Source organism: Prionailurus viverrinus, chromosome A1, assembly GCF_022837055.1.
Source record: "Prionailurus viverrinus isolate Anna chromosome A1, UM_Priviv_1.0, whole genome shotgun sequence".
Taxonomy (NCBI): domain Eukaryota; kingdom Metazoa; phylum Chordata; class Mammalia; order Carnivora; family Felidae; genus Prionailurus; species Prionailurus viverrinus.
This window is the reverse complement of record NC_062561.1, coordinates 48651803-48676704: the sequence shown is the minus strand read 5'-3', so window position 1 is coordinate 48676704 and position 24902 is coordinate 48651803. Positions and strand designations below refer to the sequence as shown.

The window sequence follows — 24902 nt, the reverse complement described above, 5'->3', positions numbered from 1 at the left end:
CAGAAGGATGTGAGAAAGCTTTCCAGTGAGGATAAAAACCCAGCCCATGCAAATATTTAAGGAATATTGGTCTAAAAGAATGGCAAGTTGTTAGCTAGCCGTAGGCACTGACATATCTCAGTTGGGCCTTGAATGTGATGTATGATCTGAAGAAATATGGCATGCTATCTGGAAGGTATAGCAAACGAACGCAGGTTAGGCTAGAGAAGCAAGATGTCGGAGCAGGTCTGAGGAATGTCTGGGGAAGACATTTTTTTCTCTTAATACCAAAAGGACAAAGAAGTTAGCCCCCAAAGCGATTGTACCGAGAAGGGGGAGCTCTCTATGTAGAGGGAATAGCCAATAGACTGATCTCACTCGAGTTTTGTTACTATGTAATTTGAGACACATTATTTATAAACAAGACCCTAAAGGGATTATTTGACCTCATAAAGGAATTTCAGTCCAGCCTGGAGAAGTTTTTGGTAGATTTCCCAGGAGATTTTCATTAGTTTTTACAGATACTTAGTAGCAGAAAAACATAAGGGTCATAACAAATCACAAGCAAAGTTGTTCTTAGTTTGTTATTGCCTGGATGAAGGCAAGTTTAGGATTGTTTCTTCCCTCCCTCCCTCCCTCCCTCCCTTCCTTCTGAAAAAACTATATGCCAAGTAAAATTCTGAGAATTGGGGTTCCAAGATGAGCAAGTGCCTACTGTCATGGACCTTACTTTCTAGTGCAAGAAACAAACAATGTATGTCAGATGGCGTAAGAGCTATGAAGAAAAATAAACCATGATAAGGGGATGGGAAGTCAAAAGAGAGAAGTGCACTTTTAGGTATAACCACAGAAGGCCTATCTGAAATATAAACCATGATAATAGTACCTGAGGGAGACCTCTACAGAAAGAACTCCTAAGTGTAAAGACCTGAAGCATGAGTGAGCATGACTGGTTTGGGGAGGAAGTACAAGGCAGCTGGTGGAACAGGAGGGAATGGGCAATAGGAGAGCAGGCCATGAGCAATTGGAATAGCAACAGGCCAGGTCATGTATGGCATCAAAGAACATGGTAAGGTCCTTGTTTATCTTCCTAAATATGATAGGAAGCCATTGGAACGGGAGCTTTGAGCAGGAAAGTGACATGACTACTGTTTACATTCTTCCTTTCATAAGAATCACTAAGACACTGCTTGAAGAGGACTGCGAACTGCACATTTGGCAAGGATGGGGTTGTTGACACAGACGATGTGTCATTGGGAGTGGTGGGGACAAAGGACTGAATGAAGTGAGTTCGCTTTCAGATGGGAGGTGAGGGGGTGAGGGAAGACTGAAATTCTAGGCAGCTCTTTGCAGTAGCTCTGCAGGAAAGAGTTGTAGAGAAATGGCTTGATGGCTGGAAAGGCTTTTAGGCTCTCGAGGGAGGGATTTAAAAAAGGAGATATTATAACCTATTTGTGTACTATCAAGAATAATCCAATAGAGAGTCGAAAATGGGTAATTCTAGAGAGGGAAGAATTGTAGAAGCAAAGTCTTAATTGCATGTCAGTTCCTTATATTATACTGTGGAAGTAACCTACATCTTGCAGTAATTAATATGAATTTTAAAGTCACCTTACTGGATTGGCAGAATATTTAGAAAAAAAAAGATACATGATGGAAAATGAAAGGAAATGCAAAAACAGCAGATAATGGTCTAGGGTTGACAATGAAAAGCAAACGAATGAAAGTTCAGTACAATTTGGGTTCATTGAAAATTATAAAAACAATACCAGAATTAAGATCAAACGTTTCTCATTCATCACCTAGTGGAAAGTAAAGAATAATTCAAGACAAAATATAAACTCCAAACAATTTGCATTTGTCACTTAAAAACTACTTTTTAGGGGCGCCTGGGTGGCGCAGTCGGTTAAGCGTCCGACTTCAGCCAGGTCACGATCTCGCGGTCCGGGAGTTCGAGCCCCGCGTCAGGCTCTGGGCTGATGGCTCAGAGCCTGGAGCCTGTTTCCGATTCTGTGTCTCCCTCTCTCTCTGCCCCTCCCCCCCGTTCATGCTCTGTCTCTCTCTGTCCCAAAAATAAATAAACGTTGAAAAAAAAAATTAAAAAAAAAAAACAAACTACTTTTTATATTTGAGTATTAATAGATGTTACATTTTAGAAATTCACAATACTTAAAGAACAATACCATAACCAGTCTGTGAAAACCCAGCTAACAAGCCAGAAAAAAGTGGACGTATCTCCTCCCTCCCTTGTCCCAGCTGGTCCTTTTCTCCGTGTAGCTGAAGAAACAGGTAATAGCACCGTGATGCCCAGGAATGAGGGTCAAGCGAGGGCGTGATTGATCCGGGGCTTTGGAATAATCAGAACTGAAAAAGCCTCATGCAGCAAGGTGGGTACTTCACCGTTGCCCAGTTTTTCTCCTTGACCGCTATCCCATTCTTCTGTCCATGTGACCGTCATAAATAGATTGCCTAAGGACCAGAGTTTGGCTCTAGTTTCCTGTGCAGCCACATTTTCTCCCATACAAATGCAATCCCAACAGTGCAGTCTGCCAGAATTTTACACAACATATTTATTGCGTTAAGACTATTTTTAATGGTGTCATACTTGAAAAACAACTTATTATGGATTATGAGCACATTATTCCTGACAAAGCAGTTATGCTATTAGATCCTTGAGTAGAAAGTACTTTTTTCCCTAGAATATCTGAGTAGATTGTGTTGATACTGCTGTAAAGAAACCAACCCCATTTCGGCATGTACTTCCTTTGGTCATCTTTTTTAAGAGTGTGTTTTTTTTTTTTTTTTTTTTGGATGCAGTGAAGAATCCTCCAAAAATATACTGTATTTTCATAGCACTCATTCAGGAGTTTCAAAGGGATGTGGTCGTGGGCAAATTTGAAATACTCACACCCCATTTTCTTCCCTACAAGCTGTTGCTTTTCTCAGCAGCCAACAGGAAGAAGCCACAAGTGTATTTTTAGTCCTGTGCCATTTCTATTTGTGAAAGGAAATATGGTCATTGCAGTGATTGCTGCGAAGCTAGTTGGAGAGGATGACTCTACTTCCCCTGACCATTGAGTGTGGCTATAGTTTTGCTCCCATGAAACTCCCCATTTTCAGATCTCCACATCTTCCATTGTCTGCTGCTGTCACCTCTCTCACTTGGTGGTGTTAAAGATGTCTTATTTCAGGTGATGATCCGTCTGTCACGGACTCGCTTCCTCTGTCTCCCGTACACATGCATGTCCTCTTTTCGTTCACTGTTCAGTGGAATCCGGTGTCATCTGTCCATATGACCAGAATAGTGCCAGGCAGCTGACCTATGCCTGTGTGTATGGTTGTCTTCTTGAGTGATCGAACTACCACAGCGTCCTTTGGCAAATGTATTCTTCTACTTATGCTTAATTACGAGCACTTCTAGATAGAGATTCATAGTTGAGGTCTGCATTTGGTTTTTGTTGACAAACCATTTAGTTACTTATGTTCTTTCATTAATATATATTTTTTAATGCTGCCTTTTGGGAAGTGGGACTGGCATGTCACTGACTTTGGTTTATTATTCATAAATATAGACTTTGATAGGACTTGAGTGTTTCACTACTGTTATTAAAAGTAAAAGCAGGAACTTGTTAAAGAGTGAGAAAAGCAGGCAGCTAATACTAATGAAAGACTGAGTTGTAAATAGGAGTTCAGAATATTTTATACAGATGCATAGGTCGTTGTGTTTATGTGATTTTCAACAAGGAGTAGAAATTTGTCTTTATCTTCACTTCTGGGCATGTGCAAGAGCTTGAATAGCCTCCTTCAAAAAAAAACTGGCTTCTTCTGTTCTTGTTGATCTGAAATACTGCAGACTTCTAATTCCTCTGCTTCTTCTGGCATAGACTGGTTTGGTTCTAAGAGTTGACAGTAATAACTAGGTCAGAGAGAAGGCAGAAATTGTCTAAACTATTGTAAGAGAATTAGCAGAAAAGAGAAAACTCCAGGTAAGCTCCTTGTAAACTGTAAAATGTCGAAGAGTGAGTTTGATTGGCTTCTCTGCGCCCCCCCCCCCGCCCCCAACCTGCCCCCACCCCCTCAGTTAAATAAAAGAACAAAGGGGAAACAAGAGAAAAAGGAGAAAGTAAGGAAACTGGGTGGAATCCACTTTGAGAGAGAGATGAGACTTCATTCAGAGGTCGATATTACCTAGGGAGGGGAAGATCTAAATCAGAAAAATCATCTATTAAAGTAGTTAAAGCAAGAGGTTAACAAAATGGTCTTTGTATTCATTCTATTACAAACTGTTAGCTACCACAGCATTTTTAACCTGTTGGATAAGTTCGTTTTTTAATACAAAGATTGAATTTATGTTGAAATGAATACATGCTTAAATATGATATTTTACTAATAAATATTCTCATGCGGTTGCTACATTCATTTTTCACCACACCTGAGAAGCTTCTCAGGTGATATTTAATAAGTTGCACATTAGGTATTGGGTTTTGAAATATAATAGCTTTCATTTCCTTTGCGGTTTCATTTTTTAGAAACAATTTTTTTCTCTTCTGAAACATATGAAGTTATCATATATAATAAATATAAAAGTACAGTTCTCACTTAAATATAAAGCTTTTGATTTCAAATAGTACAGGTGCTAGCATGCCAGAAGGAAGTTCTTACTTTGCATATTAGATTGCAAGTATTTATAGAATTATTTTGATGATTTTTGAATGTATATACTCATTGCAAGAGACCTTTGGAAACCTCTCCAGCCATCTAAATATATCTGCATATCAAATGACTCTTAAGACCTATAGTAACAAATGAAGAAGGAAGACTGTAAGATCTAAGAGGGAAACTTGGCCTTAAAATTATTGCTAGCACTATTTTAAATTGGCCTTTTAATTATTTACAACTCTCTCTGGCTGTAGTTTCTCTTCCTTATTTTTTCTTATTCCCTTAATAATACTTTTTCTGTTCCAAGCTCTGTAACTGTTTTCTCAGTTCTTTCTCCTTGCCTGTTCTCCATTGTTAATTGAGAATTTGATTAACTGATATTCTTTGTGTTCTTTAGAAACTAACAAGGTGATATTTGCCTATCTAATAAATAAAAGAACTACCAATTTACAGAGTAATAATCACATACTCGATTTTTCTCCAGCTACCTTAAAAATTTTTTTTTAATGTTTTTATTTATTTTTGAGACAGAGAGAGAGAGCATGAGTGGGTTAGGGGGAGAGAGAGAGGGAGACACAGAATCCAAAGCAGGCTCCAGGCTCTGAGCTGTCAGCACAGAGCCTGACGCAGGGGTCGAACTCACGGACTGTGAGATCATGACCTGAGCTGAAGTCGGACGCTCAACTGACTGAGCCACCCAGGAGCCCCTCCAGCTACCTTTATATAGAGGGAGATATGCTACCCTGATTGACCAGTTGTATGTGCTCTTCATGACCAGTGGCTTCACCATCTTTTTTCTTCTACCTGTTAATTCATTTATTCAGCAGATTTTTATCGAACTGATTATATGGCCAAGAATATCCCCTGCTCCCAGATATCGAGATTTTTCAAATAACTCCTCTTAAAAGCCAGCTCTACTTTACAGCACACTGAAGCACTATTGTTCATACTGTGGGTGTTTTTCCTGTTGATGAATCTTGAAATCAATTTGGTAGTTCATAATCAGCAGTTTTAAAGAAATAAAATGGAGATTTCTTAAAAATCTGAGCATATCACCCAAATAAGTATTATATCATGAAACTTTGTTGAGTAATCTATGAATTTACATACATGTGAATGTGGTACTGTAAGAGTGTATGTGTGTGTACCGAGTCATGTTGAAATATGTATTTCTTGCTGTGGTTCCTGTCCAGAAAGCTTGAAAAACACTGCAGTGGATTTCTCACCTTTGCCTCAGCCCCTTTCTTCTTCCTTTCTCCTTCCTGCACCTCCTGCATACTCTCAAAGTATCTGCCATGGCTCCAAATTTTTTCTCTGCCTCTCACTCTTCACTTCCTTCCATTTACTTATCTTCCTTCTCCCTGTCTTTTCTGTCTCTTCCCACTACTCACCATTCTACCTATTTCTGAATCTCTATTCCTTTTTTTCATCTGTATCTCACCGAATCACCAATCCTAGAACTGTAAATGATGGAACTAAGCCACTTATGTTGAAAATGACAGTCTTTGTACTGCCATCTAGTGGTAGAACTTAAAAGAAAAGCAAGAGTCTATAGCCTAATTATTTTGATTGCTCCCAGATTTTCCCGTCTAGCTTAGGGTTGTGAGGGAGTACAGTGAACATGCCCTTTTCAATTAAAACTTGAACCTAAATTTGAAACATAATTTACCTACTTCATTTTTAGAGCTCTAGTATATGAAATACATACTTTTTAGAAGAGACTATATTTAATTTGGACAAGGAAAAAAAAAAGTGTGGCTCCTACCCACTTGTCCCACTTTCCGTCTTGTAGATTTGTATGTGACTTCTGTTTAGTAGAAATAAAATGTTAAACTTTCTGTGTATCTATGCTTGTTTTTTTTTAAACTATGGTTTATGTTTGTTGGATAAATGGAAACATACATATGCCAACTTGTGTGCTACTAACAAGTTTTGTTGAATGTCATAGAAGAAAAATAAAAGATAAGTGGAGAGTTATTTCTGAGACAGCAAGAACTCAAGAAGACAAAAAATAGAATTTGGTGAAACTGGAATAACTTGGAGAATTCATCAGAGGAACTTCCTCCTCAGTAACTAGGGGCTTAGAGGAAGTTCAGTAGAAACAGGGTAGAATTAGAAAGATAATCTCATGGTATATGGGTTTCTCGGTTTCCTGGGAGAAAGATAGACTTATTGGGACATAATGGGGGTGAACCACACTAAGAATAAGCTCCTCAGTTGACAAAAACAAGTTGTTTGTATGTGTATGTATGTTAATGTAAACATAAGTTTATATGTGGTATATACTGCTAGATTAAAATAGGTTGAGGTCTCCCAAAATCCATGTAAGCTTCATTAGCTGCTATTTTCCCGACACATTTCATTGTGCCTAACACTAGTTAGTGCTCAGTAAATATTTATTGAAGATATGAATGAACAAATGAATAAATTAATGTAGTCTGGCATATGTACAATGTTTTATTTGAGATGCTAGGGAGTGCTGTGGCAGTGTTGGTCTATAGTCCTAAACCCTAACCATAAAAGGATGTCTCATGTCCAAGAATGGCTCATGTCCCACCTACCGTTTCCATGGCTTTCCGTGATGACAAATCTACCTTTGTCCATACACTTTCCTTTCCCTGGAAGGCCCTTTCTTTCTCTGGCAAAAGACCTGGCATGCAGAAAGAAAGAAAGAGAAAGAAAGGGTGGGGAGAGGAAGGGAGGGAGGGAGGGAAGGAGGAAGGAAGGAAGGAAGGAAGGAAGGAAGGAAGGAAGGAAGGAAGGAAGCCAGCCTTTTTTTCTGGAAAGGTACATACTAAATTATAAGGCAAGTATATATATATATGTATAATATATATAATTATATGTATATATTATACGTATATATACATATATACATTATATATGTACATATATACATATGTACATATATATACATTATACATATATATGAAGTTTTATTTATATGTGTGTGTATATGTATATATATATAGGCTCAATATATTTGACTCAATATATAACATAACGTATAACTAGATTATAATGATATCTGTATCATTGTGTTACTGCCTTATCCAGTGTCTGGCGTCCAATAAACAGATAAGTGTTTGCAGACTGAATGAAAACCATTCCCAAAGCTGTTACTATTTTATGTCATTGGGCCATCTGCAGTTCCCTGGCATTCTTGAGCATATCGCTGTTTCCAAATTTGTTTTATTTCATAGTACTTAATGTTAAAGAATGATATTTGGTGTACATTATAGATGCTTGCTGTGATTTTGATTTTAATAGTTTCTAGAATCGAGCCTCTGTGGGTGAGAAGTATTCGTATGACTTCAAAATGTTCATAATGAAAAGATATTGCCGTGTGAAAATTATAGTCAGTTCTTATTTATCCTTTTTCCCTCAGGTAAAATATTTTACCTGTGAAACTAGGATAAATAGTGTCTTTGATTGGAGCCAGGCAATTAATAGAGTCTGCTATCGGTTTCTTATATAACAGTAACACCAATTTCATTTCCTGGTCAGGAAGAAACAATTATACCTCCTACCCCACTGCAGTTAACCATGTCAGCATCGTAGTACCATAAAATCTCAATAAAATCTGAAAACTGTGGAGTATGGATAATCCCACTATAAATTGTAATAAAAATTACCCCTCCAGACTCTATATTCTCTCCATTAAGTTCATAGACACTGTCTCTTTGTACATAAAGTTTTATGAAATAAATCGACCAGTTCCCCTGTCCTTACCAGATAGCATGCTGTTTTGATTTAAAAGCTGATAATGGTACAATCAGATTTTGGTGTTCGCAGTGCATTTTAAAAACATAAATTTCATCTAACGAACCTTAAGTAGAAGGAAAATGCTACTTTTATTTGCACTACGCAGTGAATATCTCTTGGTGAGAAAGAATAAATGACATATTTACCGTGGTGGGCCTATTTGTTGCAGCCATAAAACAAAGATTTGGTTTCCTGCCACAGATCTCTAATCTTAAAGGTATATTAAGCAAACCCGAGCACAAACCTGAAACAGCTTTGTCTGAGTTGTTTCAAATCTGTGTTGAGAAGGAATTGTCAATTTTGTGATTGCATTTTTGTCCCCCCGTGCTAAATCCAAGGGCTGCCTAATCATTTCTGGTGTGGCCTTTGTCAGGAGTGGATGTTTTAAATCAGTCCTCTATAAACACAGAGCCCTTTAAGACAGAGGAACCATTCGAGAGACCTAGGTTGTAAATCCCCAGAGAACATGAATTAGACTCTAGACAAAGTCATCTGTTATAATGAAGGTAGAGTAGGTCGCATTTGAGGTCGAAAGTTAAAGAAGCATAAGGTTTTGCTACTCAGAGTAGGTGGAAGTGTTCCAGACCAGGAAAAGTGAACAATGAGGGCAGAGAATGGAGGGGACATAAAGAATAAAGAATCGTGTGGTTTTACTGAATTGTAGGCTGTAATGCACTCATACACACATACGTCGCCTAGCATATAAAACACGTACCGCTTGCATGATATATGCTACGAATTACTTACAGAAGAGGATCTGAGATCCTTTCTCTGAAAAGTAAAACCTTTTAGCTCTTAGTTTAGATATACTTCTTACATCCTTTGTGAATGTGATTTTCCAGCTGGGCATAGAGAGAAAGTAGCGAATAAACTGCAAAGGAAAAATAGCTGAGAGGAATATTTCTCAATTTTTATTTTTATGACTTGGATCCCCTGAAATGTTGTCTCAGTAGATGTTTTCATGTTTTCCCAGTGGCCACAAGAATGCTGTAGCTTTTCAGTTTCTGTAGTTTCCCTTAATAAAGGAAAATAGACCGACTGGTTTTACATTACCAACCTACCAATGCTCCATACCCTCTGAGATTCTCATATGCCAGCCCCCTGCCCAAATTAGGAAACTCCCTTTAGTAGGTGAGCTGAGAGCAAAAAGTGGCATCTAACAAAGAAGGTGTGAAAATTATTATTAAAATAAGAACTTGAAAAATCCCAGCAAGGTCTTTTGGGATTAGAGTAAATAGGCTCACACAGCTCTTTAGTCCTTGGAGATAATACTTTATTACAGCACAATAATTGCTTTTGAAATAATGACCATTAGTAATGAAAGAAAGGTTAAATTATGGTCAGTCTATTTGAACTAGGCAACAAAGAAAGTAGGTAATAAATCTTATACAGATATTTATTAAAAATCATTTAAATAATTAACCTTTATTGAATGCCTATATGTTCTTTGTGCTTTACATACATCATCTTTAAGTCTTACAATAACCGATGTATGGGTATTAGGGCCTGTCTTTTACAGATAAGAAAACTGAGACTCGTGTCCCTTCCTCTGCTCCTTATAAGGAGCACAGCTTCTTAGTGATAGAGCCTTCAATAAAATCAAAATATCTTAATGCCCTCAAGCTACTGGCCATAGTTGGACTTGATGCTTAAAGAGGTATGCCTGGGTTATGTAGAAAATTCATCAGTATAAATCCAATTCTATCTTTTTTCAAGTTAGATATGTTGTATTTTTAAGGATGTTAATTTTTGTCAAGGCTAAAAATTTGTTATGTATTAAATCTATAGCTCTATATCTGCCTATCTATAAGTTGCATGAAGTAATTCCATGTTGCTAAATATTGGCATTACCGTATTCTGTATTTTCATTTGTCCAGCATCTCGCAGCATTGAAAACAGCCTCGAGCTGTAGGTTAACATTTCTAGGTGTGGGGGAATTTTGTCAAAGTGTGGTTCACTGAGTTTCAGAGATCGACATCTCTGTCACTTTTAGACATATCTGGTCCCTGCCTGGAGCTCTCTTGAGCAGAGAATTAGTTCGACAGACATATACAACACAGACATGCCTGTTCTGTCTTGCCTCATTTGGGGTCATGGTTATTTTCTGAAAAACACAAATGGAAGCCACAGAATAAAAATGCAGCCAGCATTTATTATTACTGTTATAATTATATTTATTTTTCTTAGATTAATGAGTTCAATAAAATTCCAAGCGCTAGCCAATAGCTAATAATCATTATAGCATTACAGTTTTAGAATTATCCTAGCTTATACAGCAGATGTTCCAGAATGCCTTTTTTAAAATTGGAAAATAAATTCCATAAAATGTGTGTTTGGTTACAGAGAATAGCTTCATAGTAAGATCTGACGTTTTCCCATTTTCGTTTCTCTTCAGAGTCTCAAATAGTATCTTTTCTATGTTTTTTGTAGATCTCATTTTATTAGGTGTATCAAAGAGTAAAGTACCTTATATGCTGTCCAGAATTGATTGGTATCGTGATATGGGATAGCAGGTATTTTCCAACACATTCTCAAAGTGACGGTTATAATGGAACAGAATCCATTTATCATCCAACAAATGAGCACTAACTGGTAGGCACTGCTTGCTTAATGGCGTTGTTGTACCCATTGGTATAATCTACAGTAATCAAGGTGGTATAACCTCCAATTACATGTTTTATCGTCTCATTATCCACCTTGCAAGTAAAATAACTACTAACAGGCCCATTTCTCTCCTTCCTTGGCCACTTGTGATCATTTTTTATAGTAATCATCATCATAAGCCCCTCATACTAAAAAATAACCCCCTTTCAACTGTAACTTAAATCAGCTTTAACTGTGTAATTTTCTATATCTGATATAAATGGAAGATTACAGCTTTTTCAGTTTACAAGCCTAAATAAGCCACTGAATGGTTTATAGCTATTTTTCAGGGTTGTGCTCTGTATTTCTAACTACGATAAACATTGGGAGTAGAATTATCCTTCCTAACAGCAGAGTAAGCCATCACAGACTCCTGTTCTACTTGATAAGATTATACCATTGCTTTTCTCACAGAAGATGTAAGGAGCATCAGCCATATTGTTACCATTTAGCCGGTGGGTGATCTGTGTAGAGGCCTTGAATATTTGTAGGCTACAAGATGCAGTGGCCATCTCCTATCCGGGCATGCTAGAGTAGGCTCAAAGAACACCTTGGTGTACTATACCTTATTTACGAATGTATATATAAATGCACACACGTGAACATGCACAGACACGTGTATTTGTGTATACATGTTCACACGTTAAAACTGATACCACCTAGAAACTATTGTACTTTATAAACTAAATGAAATTGGTTGGCTTATCATAAACTTATTTATTGCCTATGGTATGCCATTTATATGGAGGAAAAGTCTTCATATTTATTATTTAAATTATTTATTATTTAAATGGGATGATTATAGCACCGATTTGTTTTCTTTCTTGCTTTCTTTTTATCAAAACAAAACCAAACCAAACCCTGAACTGCCAGTAGTGTTACTGAACGGTAATAAAAACATTTGAGCTGCTTTTATTAAAAAACAAAAACTTGGGGCGCCTGGGTGGCGCAGTCGGTTAAGCCTCCGACTTCAGCCAGGTCACGATCTCGCGCTCCGTGAGTTCGAGCCCCGCGTCGGGCTCTGGGCTGATGGCTCAGAGCCTGGAGCCTGTTTCCGATTCTGTGTCTCCCTCTCTCTCTGCCCCTCCCCCGTTCATGCTCTGTCTCTCTCTGTCCCAAAAATAAAAATAAACGTTGAAAAAAAAAAATTTAAAAAAAAAAAAAAAAAAAAAAAAAAAAAACAAAAACTTAATCCCCATTTTTTTAACCTTTTGCCTTATACAGGAATTGTTCCATGTTTTCCTTTTTATTTACTTAGCCATTTGATTCAGTGCACGTATATGATTCAGCCACATTTACAATGCCCAGGTGATGCCCACAAGAAGCTTATAGCTGAGTGAATGGAGGAGGCAAAGCAGCTATAATGGGAAGTTCTGTCACACAGATAAGTGTAGACACACAGAGGCAGGTCACAAAGGAAGGGACACAAAGCTCAGTGGTTGGGAGGGGTGGTGATCATTTCAGAAGGATTTTTCCTTAGAGGACAGTGTGTGCTTGCATTATCCACATAGGTAAAAGGAAGAAGGAAAGGCATTAAAAAAAAAAAAAGATACAGAATCCTGGAAATATGAAAGAAGGAGTTATTGTGTGCCAAGCTGGGGCATCTATATGAACGGGATGCTACAGGGGCGAGCACTTGTAAGTCGGTGGGTTAGCATATGGGGGCAGGTGAGAATTTGCAAAGGCCCACCCAGAGGCAGTGCCAATGCAAATCCAGTGGACAGAACTTGTTGCCCAAATGGATGTTGAGGACAAGGGAGAAGATAAATGTAGAGAATTCCCAAGTTCTTGTTTTGGCAACTGCCACATGTTGAGAAAGGTTAGTGGAAAAATGTATGAATTGAAAGATGGTACTGAGAATTTTACCCAGGAAACAACATAAAGTGGAAAAATCAACAAAAACAACAACAGAAAAAGATGCGAGATATGAATTGACGTGTTCCAAAGTTGATCTAAAAGGATGTGTATAAAATAGGAGTAGGTAGAACCTGTTACTCAGAAAGCAATATTCAGAGAAATATGGGGATTTGGAAAATTAGGGAAGCCATGAATCTTAGAATATAGTTGAATCAGTAAAGATAAATCCGCATCTAGACACACAGCCCTGAAATTGGCAGGCATGAGTCCTAAAGAAAATCTCAAAAGTTTATCAACAAAGGAATTAAAGAAAAGCAAAGACTGTCAACAGCAACAACTGTCAGAGAGCAAGTCAGTGGTCTCTTCAGAGGACTGAGTGAGGGATCCTGGAATTCTCTTCTCAGCGAGATTTACTTGCCAGCAAAATAAAATTTATTTCAGGCATATGTTGGCTAAGAGTTTACCACGCACACAAATTTGCTGAAAGAATTTAAGGGTATGCTTTTGAAGAAAGAAAACCCAGAAGAAGAGGTGAGCCTAGAACTGGTTTTAAAAGTACAAATCAATATCTACAAAAAAGAGAAGAAACAAATTTCAATTAGCTCTTGGAAGTGGAACATGAATCAAAATTCCAAATTGTAATGAAGAAGAACATGGGGGAAGGTGGGAGTGTTCACTGGGTAGTGCTAGCATGCTAAGTCCTGCTTGTGTTTGGGAGGAGAAGAGATGCACAGACTGACTTGAGACTTTAGAAAAATTTTAAATGAAAGAAGGTAAAGAAATCTCCAATGCAATTTTAAGTGAACATAAATTATAGAATATGATCTCCCTATATACAGTTTTTCAAAGAACAAAACTGTATTCATTTATTGATATATATTTAGTTAAAAGGTAAAAACTTAAATACACCAGGATACTATGGAAGAAGGAAACGAATTAGTAAACAACAACAAAGAACCAACTTTTTCTGTAATATTTTACTTTTTTTAATGACCTGAAATACTGAAAATGGTAGGATTTTTTTTAATCCGTTGGGAGAATAAATAGGTGTGGAATTGCATATTTGTGGGGAAATTTCTTAAATAAAAATGATGTGAAAGAAAGCTATAAATAATTCATAAGCAAGTTTATGAGAAAGAAAATAATGGATCGTATGGTAAATGGTTCTTAATGTTTTATCTTTCACACCAAATGTTGTTGGCTGTGAGAGACAATGGAAAGAAGAACTTCTCAGGATTTGGGGTAGTTGAAAGAGAAAAAAGAATATAAATGCTGAAGAGTTGATTTGGCCCCTGACATCTTTTTTAATTGATCGTGTAAATGTGGTAGACACCAAGGAAGATCTCCGTCGTTAGCATGCGAACTTGCATGGATTATAACGAACCATCCTGGCCTCTCAGATCTCTGCTTGGCCTCAGGGACAGCTCATGCTTAGTGCTGAGGAGGTGACTTGGCAGCTTTGATTAAGGAAATCAGGGTAAATGATGTTTGGAATGCATATTATTAGAACATTATACATTTTAGAAGTAATCCAAACATAAGTGTCACTGGCTTTTACCAATTAAAAAAAATCTACATTTCTTTATTACCATGTTCAAAGAAAACACACTATCACACTTTGTGTTTAACACCTAAATATACCATCCTCAAGCATAACCCAGTCTACCAGACATTTGCCTTGGAAAACCCAAGACCTCACCCTCCGTGATAGCCTGTGTCTTCTTCAGAAACTCTCTTTTCACAGAACCTAGGTGGACTTTCATAGAGAAGTTAGTTGTAAACCCAGCTTAAAGTTAAGAAAGCAAAAAAGACTAATGTGTACTTTCCATGTCCTCTCTCAATATAGCGTATATTAATAGTGTTCTCAAAATATTTATGTCGCCTGGCCCATCTCTAGGCAGAATTACAGCTTTGACCTTGTTCTTCCAGAGTCATTTCTGGAGTCCACATCACCTGCCTGTATGGGCTTCTTCCCTACCCCACATCTGAGGGTTGCATCTCTGGACTCAGAAAGAGGTCTGAGCAAATGAGCCCCAATGTAATGGATGTACCCGAGGCCAGAGGAAGTATAATCCATTTCTTGGTGTAGGGATCTCACCAAAATCCTCAGAGACTTGCTAATTTATTATCTCAAGGGGAGGGGAATGGTTAGTAAAGCGTCAAAATAACGTCTCTAAAATCAAACAAAACAAAACAAAAAAGCTTGTTAGGGATCGGTGGAAACTAACAGACTTATCCTTTCTTACAAAAGCATACCAAACATAGACATGACACGGAAAGCACCTTCAATCCAGTTTTACAAGGCAAATTCCTCTCTTTGGAGTTGGCATAAAATGAGGACATGAACAAGCACACGCTTCAACCTAGATGGAAACAGAGGAAAATACGTAGCAATACTTCCTTTTTGGCACAAAGATATATACAGGTCATTTTCAAATACAAATTCACCCCAGGTTAGGACAATGCAAAGCCATAAATTAGAAAGAGAAGAGTCAGCACCTACGTTTGCCCTCATAAAGCAAATTTACCTTCCATGATTTTAACACAGTAGACATCACAGTAGCATTCACAGATAAAACGTCTAAGATTTCTATATTTCTCAAGTGTCCCCCAGAAGTCTGGTATGCAGTATAGATATTTTGCTAAATTACAAGTTTGAGTCATGGGAACATGGGAGTCTGTTCATGAGTGAGCCTCCCAGCTACAGGACTCGTCTTAGTGGTGCTTTTTGCCCTCTGCTTGTGCCCCACAAAGCAACTCTTGTGAGTTGTTTGTGGGGAAGAGTATATGCATGGGCATGTGTAAATTACCAATCAAATGAGAAAGAAAACGCTCATATGTATTTTTTAATGATTGATGTGAGGATGAGCACAAGAAGTCTAAAACTAGATGGAAATGTGTTACAGGGTGCGAGGACAAGTGTGACCATTCCTGAAGCCAAGGAGAGAGAATGTCTTTTTTTGTTGTTGAGGGAAAGAAAGCGTGTGTGTGCGCGAGTGAGAGCATAGGTGAAGGGCAGAGAGAGAGGGGGAGGGCAGAGAGAGAGGGGGAGAGAGAATCTTAAGCAGGCTCCATGCCGAGCGTGGATCTCATGACCATCGCTCTCACGACCATGAGATCATGACCTGAGCCAAAACCAAGAGTTGGAGGTTTAACCGACTGAGCCACCCAGGCTCCCCAGGAAAGAGAAGAGGCCAGAAGTGACAGTGAAAAGGGATAACGGGCAGCCTTGGAAGCCATAGAAAGGTTCCGTGGCATGTGTAAATAATTCACAAATTTGAGAATTTTTGATGGTTTTAGAACATATCTTGAAGAATTTTAAGGGTCTCCCACATGTCTAAGAGGACAGGTGATTAAGTCATTATAGATTATGACTTATTTGTAATCTAGCTGGCTTAAATATATCCTAAAATGAGGCATGGAGAGCAAAGTATTTGAAAGGTAGGATGGCAACAGCAACACTGATTCTAAATGTGCCATAGTAGTTGTGCATGCCAACTTTGTTGGTTTTCTGCAGGCCACAGCACCTAAGACAAGGACCATGACTCAGTGGTACTTAAAATTATTATAGCAGATCTCAGTCTATTTCATGAAAGATTTAATTGTATCTAGTCTACGAACCAATAGAGCAAAAAGACCAAGTGAAATAAGAAGAGTGAATTAAAAGGCCATGGTATAATGCCTAAAATCTCTCCGCATTCCACATGAACATGAGTTTGGTGATTTCATTATCTACCATACGCGCTCACCACAAAATCACTTTTTTAGTAAGCGTTTAAAATCATCCCTGCTTAAAGTGGATTCACTTGAATAAATTGATGGAAGCTGGTTAGCTTGGGTTTTGAGCAGTAATGAATTGACAAAATGGAAAGAAACAGGAAATGGTGGTGTCATGATTATCTCAGAGGGCTCCTAGAGTTCAAGGCTCTTAGCCGACTCTGGAGAGTTGTATAAGGTTACCAAGCATAGTGTAAAAGCCCACTTATTAATGGAAAATTTTATGAACTCTTTAATCACAAAAGCCTTTTGTGCTCTAAGACATATTTCCAGTGAACACAAGACAGTTGTAAATCTGTGTTCATTTTCTTTTTACAAATATGAAAAGTAGTTTTAGTCATGATTCTTTAGAAAAATGAAACCTAGTCGCTGTTGTAATAATCTCAACAAACATTAATTTTTAAGGTGTATCTTAAATGATTAAATTCCTTCATTGAAGTTACCAAGCAGTAGCTCATATTATAGAAATGATAGGTATGTTTAACTATTTAAAATATTTTCCTGAAAGAAAAGAAAAGCCTGTTAAATGTAGCTTAGGTAAAAAGTGACGAAAAGTTATGAACATTTCCATTTCTGTGTCATTCATTGGCCTAGTCAAGCCCAAAATATAATTATCTGAGACTTTACCGAGTAATAGAAATTTAATGATTGTGACTTTTCCCCCAACAATGTTAATATTAGAATATAAGCCAGAATGTGATTTTTAAAATAAAATGTGAACTAGACACTTTCATCGTTACATTGCAAAATCTTTGCCAACTGAGAACCACTGTGACCATTTCAAATAGGGACCTGCATTTATTACCATCATCATCATCAGTCAATGTTATATTTCACTGTGTACAAGAGAGTATAATTGATATGGCTCTCCTCTCAAGGCGTAGACAGAATAATAAGGGATGTAAAATAACTATACTATGCTTAGGTATAATTCAAAATGGAAAGTGCAAGGGTTCCATAAAAATGTGTAAGTACAAAGTATGCGTGTTTTTTTTGAAAAGGAGAGATTATGTACCGTTAGAAAATGAAATGAAGTCTCATGAAGAAGACATCGTTCTATAGGAAGGGTAGATTTTTGTTGCCTGAATGTGGATGGAAGGGAATAGCCAGATACAGCTGATTAAGGAAGGAGCCTTGAGGATAAGATTCATCAGAGTTCCAAATGAGAAATGAATTGTGGAATAATTGGGGAGGGCTCTTGAACTGTATTTGTTAGATCGTGGGAAAATTCAAGGTTTTTAAATAGGGAATCTTTTGAGGAAAGCCCCGCATCCATTCAGTTACTGGAAACATGCTCTATGAGACTTATGTATATAGCGGTACCTTGAGAAAGTTCATTGGGAAGGAGTACGAAAGGGAAGGAAGCAGTTCCAGGAAAATTTAGGGGTAAAAGCAGTAGCAATTAGTTGCCTTAAAGGAGTACAAATGAATGAGAGTTTTGAACCTGGGTGACCAAGGGAATGATGGGTAAAATCAAGACTCTAAAGAAGAATAGCACTTAGTCTGAAATGACTGGAATAACCAGGTGGAAGTAGGATGCCAAAAATAGAAGACTGGAATTTAGGGGAAGGATCAGAGGTGAGAACGCGAATTTGGTATTCATTTCCTCGGAGATAGTCACTGAGATTGTAGGAAGTGTGGAATTGTGGGGAATTAATAAGAAGCTCGCCCATAAAGAGAGGCAGAAGAGGGTAGGTAGTGGAAACTCCGGAGGAAAATGAGCATTTGGATGTATGCAGAAAGAGGAGATGAAGAGGAAGGTAAAAGAAAGAGGGGGAGGTGTGGAGGGAAAGAGGGATGTGGGGAGGGGGAGAGGGAGGAACTGACTGACTCAAGAAAATCAGTGTACAATAGAGTCAATAAATACTTTCTCTGAAAAGCCAGATGGTATTTTATGGTGTACCATGTGAGTGTCTGTGATGGTTCCTCAACTTGGCCATTGAGTCACTAAAGCAGGCAGAGATCAAATAAATGAGCATGATTTAATAAAACTTTATTTACAGACACAGTGACAAGACCTACAGGACTTAAATGTGCCCATCATGAAACCAAGGGAGGAAAGAATTTTAAGAGGCTGAGAGTGAAAATGAAGAGCAATAATCGACAGTCTTGAAAGCTGTAGAGAGGTCCAGTGGCATCATAACTGAGAAGTGGTACTTGCAACTAGAGAATTATAACAACATTATGAGGTTATTTTTTTTAATATAATGGGAGCAGAAGCCGTTACTCTGTCAAGTGCACAGATAGGAATTGAGAAAAAAAATGAATAAATTGCATACTGTATCTACACAGTGCCAACATTCTAGAATTTACATAATTGATTACGTTTTCAAATCTTCATTTGGGATGATGTAGACAATCACAGTTGCCACTGTGTAGAGGCATACCAGTTCGTTAGCAATAGCAAAAGTAAAGAAAACAAGAAAGTGATTTTAATCAAAACTTCGGTAAGTAACGTGGGACCCTGGAGAGCTGGTTCTGGTCTTGGAGTTCACCGTACTTGAAGTTAAGCTTTATATACTAATGAATTCTTCTCTCATCGTATATCTTGACCCGCTAGAAAGATCAGGCATCTATTTGAACAGTGGGTATTCTGAAAGCAAATGAGGTCAGGATAGCAGTCGGACAAACATATTAGGAAAAGCATACCTCGTAGACCTTCAGGTAATGAAGTCCTGAGTTTTCGTTGAGTGCTCTGTGTGCAGCCAGCATGAAGTGGCCAAAGAGAAAAAAAGCTGGTGAGGTTTTCAGAGAATGTTAATGTCACTGGATGACTCTTACGCCTGTACCCCTGGTTGGATGTCCCCCTGTGCTCCAGGCGCAATAGCCAGGGTGATTCTTACCAAATGGCTTCCCTTCCCAGTCAGAGCAAAACCCAGAATCTTGACATGGGCTGTGCATTTCTTCATCTGTCTGTCCTCACCCCTTTTTCAGCTTGAGCAATGGAATAAACCTCCTTGTGGGTCCTTTGGCACATAACACACTTTCCCACCTTCGAGTTCTTGCACCTGTTGCTTGCTCTGCCTGGAACGTGCTGCGTTCCCTCTCCAGTCTCTATCTGCTAGCCTCCCCTCAACTCCTGCAGGTCCTTGCTCAGCTGCCATTCTCTCCATGAGGCCTTCCGGGCCACCCTCTCTAAAACTGTCCACCTACCTCTCAGCAGCCTCTAGCCCCCTCACCCCCTCTTGCCTACTTTATTTTTCCTCCATGGCACTTATCATTATCTGACTGAGTATATGTTTTTCTTGTTTATTTTTTATTGTCTGTCTCCCCCCAGGGTGAAAGCATGAATTTTTATCTGCCTTGTTCGCTGCTCTCTCCACAGCACCCAAAAGACTGCTTGATTTCTCATAGGTATCCAATAAATATCCGTTGGCTGAATATATAAATGAATGTTTGGATCCAGAGAAGTAGTAGTTTTATATATTATCCAATATGTACTCTGCCTCTGTGACGGTACTTTCAGTTTAGGTACATTTCAAAAGAAAACTGCTTACTTCGAACAGCCCAGGAGATGGGAAGGGATTTAGCAGTAGTGTCATATAAGGGGTGGTTGGAGAAGTGCTACATTGACGGCCAGGGTAAAACAGAGTGATGCTGGGGCGCCTGGGTGGCTCAGTCAGTTGAGTGTTCACCCAGCTCTTGGTTTCTGCTCAGGTCACGATCTTGTGGTTCGTGAGTTTGAGCCCCGCATAGAGCTTTACGCTGGTGGCCCCAAGCCTCCTTGGGATTCTCTGTCTCCCTCTCTCTCTGCCCCTCCCCTGCTTGCTTTTTCTCAAAAATAAATAAAAACATAAAAATGTTTAAAAACCAGCAGAATGGTAACGTGCTACCAAATTCCAGGCAGGGTAACAAGTGCTTTGCATGCATCATCTCATTTACTGGCACATCAGCACTGGCAAGGAGGAAACTGAGTTTAAGAGGGTGGGAAATCTATCGCCCGACATCAGAAGGCTGCCAGTGATGGGGCCAGAAGTCTCACCCATGTTCTCTGAAGCCAGAGCTCTGTTTTTATCTAAAGAAACACTGCAGCTGTCCTTCTTAGAGCAATTCCTGCATAGAATGTGGTGCAAGAGGACTCTTTTAGCCTATAATGCTCTGAGTGTTCCCTCTGCACATTCCCCCCCGACCACCATGTGTTCATTTTCCTCCCCTCAATACTCCCCATTCTCCCACTCCCTTCTTTCAAGCAGAAAGCAGCAGCGCTTGTGGAAGCCAGTGTTTCTATAACTGGGACATGCTTCAGCCTTGGTAGGATGAACAGCAAGGGCTTCTGCAGGCACCAGGCAGCCTAGCAGTGGCTGAGAGAGGGGGAAGGAAAGGCTGGCAGCGCCACAGCCTCTGCTCACCAGCTGCCTCCTGCCCTTCCCTCTGCGGGTGTCCCCTGTCCTTCAGCCTGGGCAGGCCAAGCTGAAAGGGATTGAATAAATCCTTCTGTGAGTCACTTTTAGGACATGTTAGTCTTAAAGTTTCAGTGTATGTTCATAGATTGTTGTATTGTTTGCATTTAATATGGTGCCATTTGGAAGAACTTCCTTTCCTTGAAGAATAGCTGAATGGGCCAATTTATTTCTGCGTAAGATAGAGCATTCAATCTTTTGTCCACACCTAAGCTGAGGTGGGGGAGGTGAGAATGGACATTGGTGTCTCTGTGTCTATGTCACTTTACTGTTACTGGGAGGGGAAATAAAGTTCAAGTGCCCCATGTGAGTTGAAGAGAGGCAAACATATGAAACTAGCTTTGGCTAGCCACTTACTTGGGACGATCTACCCATATGACCCTCCTATCACTAGGAGTTTGAGAAAAGGGATAGAAAAGCTTTGTTCACCCAAATGGTAATACCAACTGATGGACCCTTCCAGCAGAATCCTGCCTGAGGCAGGTCAAGAATCAAAGATACCTCTAAAGCCAAAGTAACTGTAAGTACATTTTGAATATTTTGGATTGAGAAGCAAATAATACAGAATATGTGACTTTTATTTTCCATACTTCTATTAATAGCCGACTTAAATTTATGCTGCTTAAGTCTGGGTTGCCTCCTGGGAGGAGATTAGAGAGGAGTGTGATGGGCTCACTGTAATCGTAGTTACACATCATTCCACATCATTGCCCGGAAACCTCTGGAATAATCTGGGAGAGTGCATTGATTTTGTATTGCCATATAACAGAGCACCCCCAAATCTGCTAAATTGATACAGCCACTATTTTATTTGCCTACCATCCTGTGAGTCAAAAATTGGGGATGGGTTTAGCCAGGCGGTTCTCATGCTAGTTTTACCGGGGTCACTCATGGCTACAATCATCTGGTGGCTGGAAAGTCACCAGTCATTCTAAAATGAGTCACTTACCTCAGGAGGTGTTGGCTTCCAGCTGAACAGCGTGTATTTTAGGCTTTCTTGGGTTCCTTCACATGGTGGCTAGGTTCTAAAAACAGTAACAGATCCAGGGGAAACCCAGTATGCAAGTGCTTTACAAGCTTTTGCTTTGTGTCGTGTTTGCTAATATTCCTTTGGCCACATCAAGTCATATAGCCAAGTCTGGAGTCATTATGGGAAGCAGCCACACAAGGGCATGGATATATGGAGACATGATTTATTGGGAGGATCTTTACAGGAATAGTTTATTGTACATGCATATTAGAAAATTAGAGTGAATCTGTTCAACTACAGGTGTTAGGGTTCTGAGGTTCCCTTCTTAGGGATTTGTCACATGGTATGAAACTCACACCCTATTCCACAGCACCTCCAACTCAGCAATGACGCCACCATCAACAATGAGCTGGGATACCCAAAGCTATATGATCCCTTTATCACTGAAAAGGAACAAAATCTCAAATGTAAATCATTTTCAGATGTTTATAGTTGATTTGCTGCTCTCTTACTTAGAGGAGTAGATGGCTTTTTAGTTCTGGTGCCCAGGTAACTTTTCCGTTTTCTCTGAATGGGTGCCTCAGAGAATCTGTGCTTCTGAAATGAGCTGAGGAACTGGAAGACTAATAGAGGTGAACTAGGGTAGATGTTCCTATCCCACGTTTAATAAAAATAGAGTAGAATTATGCAAGTATGTAGATAAGCTAATCATCTGACCTAATCAGCAATGCAGATTTTAAAAAGCCTTTCTAATTACTTCCTCAGCTTGGCTGAAGGTATGGGTAAAAAAGAGTTTCCCAGCATGATGGTAGCAGATGTATTTCATAATATTTATTGAAAATATTGGAAAGAAATCCTCAATTATGATGTTCCTGAAAAGTACATCAAAAGAGATACCATGTTTAACATATTTTAAACTTTCATTAAGTTATAAACATAACATAATTGAGATGATCAACTCTCACACCAGTTGTCTGGAATCATTATTACAGTTAGGCTGTCAGAGCCAGAGAGCTTATTGGTGAACTGCCCGTGTCTTCCCTGAGTTGTATTACTTCTCCCCGGAGGCTCTAGTTCTCTTGGGCAAAATGGGACCACCAGGATATTCTCTGTTCTTTAGCTGTTTGTTAATTTGGTATCTTGGCACAGGCAAGATGATGTTTCAACAACTTTAAATGTTAAGTTGCTGACATTTACAGGCATATGTAACACCACACAATATGTGATTTGGAAGCCTAGATAGATCTGATACTCATTTTCTTGGCTCAATTTGAGTAGTCATGAATGACTGTCAAATGAATCATTCTACTCTAGGGCTGCCCAAAAAGATGCTGTCTATGAATTCCTGTTGAAATGCCTATATCATTCCTGTGTGCTGTGCTGCTTGAGTGATAGCTGTTCATCTTTACCTCCTTACCTTCCATTCTGTGAGCTGCTCAATGGCTTTCCAGTGCATTCTGTTTAATATAGGTTGGCCTGAGTCAGTTTCTGCTGCCTTCAGTCAAAATAAATCTTAAATGATTCGGTGCTTTCAGTGCCTTCGGAGTGACTGAATGCTTAGGTGGCTCTCTGTTGTCAGATGCTTGTGCAACTGGTTACTTTCCTCCCTGAAGAGTTTCCCCAACATCCTTCATTTAGGGAATCTTCTTTAGAGATCAGATGGAAAATAAACAGTGTTTTTGTCCCACTGTGTATCATACAAAGAAAACAATAACTCTTGATGAGTGTCACTGCATGACTCCTGGCATTTGAGAAACTGAATACTGCATTTGGAGAAGTTGTGAGTGCTGAGTCACATGACCGTGACTTGATTAATTTGAGGACAGGACTAGAAACTATGAATAATCCAACATATAGTGTACTTCATTGGATAGTGGCTTTGAAATTACAATGTAGTTATACAACCAGAAGTCATAAGATGTGACACTTTTATACATCCAAAGTTTTTTTGTAAATGTTTGTTTATTTATTTTGACTTAGGAGGGGGGACTGGGAGGGACAGAAAGAGAGGGAGAGAGAATCCCAGGCAGTCTCCACACTGTCAGCACAGAGCCCAACACAGGGCTCGGGGCTCGATCCCAGCAACCGTGATGACCTGAGCCGAAACCAAGAGTCGGACGCGTAACGGACTGAGTCACCCAGGCACCCAAACTCTTAAATCTCTGGATCAGAGTTTCTCGATTTGCATGCTATTGGCGTTTTCGACTGGATAATTCTCTGTCATGGGGGACTGACCTGTGTATTGTAGCGTATCTAGCACCGTCCTTGACTTTTGCCCACTAGGTCCCCTTCCCCTTATTTGTCTGATTCGTGACAAATCAGAATGTGACAAGCCAGACATTGCCAAATGTCTCTTAGGGGGAGTGGGGGGCAGTTTTGTCCTTGGTTGAGGACCACTGCTTTAGATTGTTTGAATTATTTTCTCTTTCAACAAACATTTACCAAGCCCTTCCTTTGTTCAGAATATATTCTGGTGTGTTTATATTTACAGGCAGAATGTATGTCACATACACTAGGGTAATGGATTTAACAGATGTAAGTTCCTTCCTAGCCAAGTTTAGTTAGAATTATGTTGAAACTCTCTAGGTTTTTCTATTCATATTGTAAGTATTAAGTAGACTCACAAGAAATGGTCTTCTTGTGGGTAAAAAATGGTGAAATATCAACATTTCCCAGTGGTTCTACCTAATGTACAATTTAAAATACAAAAAAAATGATTTAAGAAAAAAAGAAATTGTAAAAAGATGTCATTGTAACCATGATGTGAAGTTCATTTTGTTTTTCTTTGTGAGCAGTGGTGGTTTTAGAAATCTCTCACAGGCAGGTTTGAAGAGCAGAAGTCTGGCTGCAGC

General features: G+C 39.0%; 1 protein-coding gene across 8 annotated transcripts in view; it reads left to right on the top strand.

The window, feature by feature from the left end:
* KLF12 (KLF transcription factor 12) overlaps positions 1-24902 on the top strand; it is a 442889-nt gene that overhangs the window by 292493 nt on the left and 125494 nt on the right. The gene's annotated exons all lie outside the window — the stretch shown is intronic.